Below are 3,728 nucleotides of genomic sequence, written 5' to 3' on the forward strand. Positions count from 1 at the left end.
CTAGAAGATACTTCAAAAATATGCAAATATCTTCTGTTGCCTGTAGAGGAAATCTATGCTCTTTATCAGGTTTTCTATCTTGATAAAATAAACATATTGAACAGACAAGTTTCTTGATTTTCAAGTCCCTGCTTTGACTTTTTCCCCAATATTTTTTGACCAATATTCACATGCTCAGCTCTATTTGGAAATGAACACTTCAAACTTTTTGCTTTAAGGGGAGAAATCTAGTTTTTAGATCATTTAGCATCTTACTCTGTCTTCCTCTCTAAAAGATTGCTCAAACTGTTAAAATGCTTTCCTCACTACAAACATTGGTATGAGCACAAACTATTGCTGATTTAAACTAAAAAGATCTTCTGTGCATGTGGCCACTACATCTATCACTCTATACTTTCAACTCTTTGAGTTTTACTATTAATATTGTTCTGTAATTAGATTGCATTGTACTTAGAACCAACATTATGCAATATATGCAATTTGTGGGTTTAGTACATCGTGTTTACTTCTGACTAAGTTCTGTGTTTGTGAACAGAATAAAACCAACAGTTATGGACACGGTGACAAAATTCGAACAACCTTCTGCGTCACATTACTACTCCTGCATTCCTGCAGCAAATTACAACAGCTTCAGTGCCAGCTCTATTCTATGAGCAAGGGCAAATAGAGACTAGAAACTTACAAAAGGAACAAAGATGTCTACTTTTGTTCTAAACCTGTCTCGAATCCTGTTTGTAATGTGTTAAAAGTCACTAGCCTCTCTAACAGTTTCCACATGAGACTAATCTGTCTGCTTTTCACCTTTTTTTTTCATTTAAGAGAGACATATTAACTCTGAATATACATATAGGATCATGGCATGCCTCTTCAATGTCGGCTCTTCTCAAAGAGACACTGAACAACACCCCTCTGGGGAGACTTCTTCTCTTATCCTAGTATTCGAAAAACCTAGCACCAAAAAGGATTTTTGCAGATTAGTTGGGATCACACACAAATTCCTGATATTTGCCTACTTGTTTCAGGTGCCTCTACAAGAATTCCTTACCTAATACCTGTCATACCTAATATCTGTCATAATCACCTTAAGGTACCTTAAACACTAGCCTATCTTAAGAAGAAAACGAGTTCCAACCTAATGAGTTAAAAATTCCCTTTCTTAATTACAAAATTGGAAACAGTCCTGAAAGAAACAAGGCCATTAATAAAGACAACCTAAAGTCATGTTTTAGTAAATGCTTTTTTTGTAGCTGCTCCATGATTTCATATAGTTTGTGTTACAGCTTATGTTTCCTGCCCATTGGTAGTTGCAATTCAGTTTCTCCTCATCACATTTTAATAAAAGGCTGACCTCTGGGAATACTAGATCTATTATGCTAGGTGGAAATAAGGAATAGTTAGGACTCAAGTCCTAAGTCAGCTTTGTAAATGATACCAAATGCCAACTCTGCTCCAAACATTTCACAAGTCTTTACTAATTCTTTTCTGTCTTATCTTCTGCTCCCAGCTGTACAGCTGTTAATGTAATATCCTCACCCTACTGTCCAAATTGGAAACTTAAAAAAAAGCTGTACGTTTTCATAACCTTTATTCCTCAGTTAGATCCAACTAGCCTCTGATGGTAAACAAGAATTCCTTTTTCATTAATGAAGGCTTTTAAAGGAACTAGGTGCCTTTACAATTCCTAAAATGGCTACTGCCTACATTTATATATACACTATCTGCACCTTGTCCAGGATCTCCAAGAACTCTATATTCTTATGTGTGTAACAAGAAACAGGAAGAAAAGAAACATTATATATAATTTGAGTCAAAATTTTCATAACTAATTGCTTGAAGTGGTTAGTAAAATTGATGAAGTATAATAGATGAGGAGACTTTCCTCCTGCTTTTTGGGAGCAATACTAACTATAGAATCACAAACACACAGAATAATTTAGACAGAAAAGGACCTCCAGAAGTCCAACCTCCTTCTCAAAGCAGGTCTAATTGGATCAAGCTGCTCAGGATCACATCCAATTGAGTCTTGAACACCTCTAAGGATGGATATCTCAGAGGTTCTCTAGGAAATCTGCTCCAGTATTTGACCACTCTCAAGATAAAAACTCTTTCCTCAGAGTTAATGGCAATTTCCCATGATCCAGCTTGTGCCACATCCTACTGCTGTGCACCTCTGAGAAGAGTCTGGATTTGTCTTCTCTGTATTCTCCCTGTATTACCAGGTAGTTGCAGACAACAACAAGGTCCCCCTTCACCTTCTCTTCCTCAGCCTCTCCTCATATGCCTTGTGCTCCAGCCCCACCATGTCGGCGACATTGCGCTGGGGCCCCAGTACATCCATGACCGCACTGTATCAGGGAGCCAAAAGCTGGACACTGCATTCCAGGTGTGGTGTCATCAGTGCCAAATAGCCAGGAAGCACTGAACTCATTACAGTGGCATTGCTTGTGTCAGCAGATAAAAACAAAAAAACCAAAAACCCCACCACCAACAGCAAAAAACTGTTCTGAAGATGATCTTCATACCTGATATTCTGTCTTATGTGGATAAAAGTCTAGTAAGGTTGGTAGCAGTAAAAGATCTAGAACTGCATGATATGACTGTGTAAGAATTGGTGGGAAAGGGCTAAATTGCCTCCTACAGACTCAGCTGGAGTGTATAATCTAATGGAGGAGAAGGACACTGAAATTACCTGTCTTCATGTAAGTTTTATCCATGTGCAGGTAGACTCAACTCAGAAATAATGCTGTCAATTTCATAGGTCCCCAGTAAAGTAAACATGGTAAAAAGGAAACAATACCTAAGTGGCAGAATTCTAGTAAACAGAGCGGACAGCTTACAATATATACTGGTACGCCCTCAACACTCAACAGGAAAAGAAATCATCAAGTATATAAGAATCACTGCTTGTTTTTCAAGCAAGTTTCAAACAAAACAAAACTTGTTTTTTTTTTAAACTTCCAGTTAAGAACTTCCAGTGATACATCTTTTCCACTTTGCTGCTAGTTTCTTAAAAAAACTAAAGTAGGTTTACCTAAAGTAGAAGAAAGAATACTTATTAGAAAAATTCATGACTTTTAGCATTTTATTAGAAACAGAGCATTGACACAAATGCAACATATAGGTAGGGTGTGAAGTGTCTTAAAAATAAAGGGTTGTTACCTTTGAATATGTAAGTTTTTGACAAAATAATTGCCCTATAGTACATTCAGATTGTTTTCCTTAACATTGACCAGGTTGGAACAGTGGAGGGTTCCGAGATGCATGGAGTGAAACTGTAACTGTGTTATCTAACAAATGATGCATTGTAAACAGCTCAGGGAAAGTATTTTCAAGCCAATCTAAAGCTTACCCACAGGCCAAGTTGCATTTTGCTAAAATGATTGATAAGACAGTGAGAAAACTCTGATTTTGATCAAAGCTGGGAGATGTTTAAACTAATCATCCACCAGCTTTAAAGAAAAAAGTTATAGGAAATAGAATTTAAAAACTGAAATAAGAATTTCCCCATAAGGTTTTCTACAAGTTACATTAAACCAGTACTAATCTCTATACAGCAAAACAAAACAAAACAAAACAAAACTGTTGTTGTCATGCAATAACATAAAGGGAAAAATAAGACTGGTGTCTTAGCTCCATCCCTTTCTTGTGTAGCTAGAAGCAACATACTATGAACTGTGTGGCCATGAGTAAAGGGTGAATACTGAATTGTTTCAAGGAATCTATTTACT

This window comes from Apteryx rowi, unplaced genomic scaffold, assembly GCF_003343035.1.
Source record: "Apteryx rowi isolate R43461 unplaced genomic scaffold, aptRow1 scaffold_915, whole genome shotgun sequence".
Classification (NCBI taxonomy): Eukaryota; Metazoa; Chordata; class Aves; order Apterygiformes; family Apterygidae; genus Apteryx; species Apteryx rowi.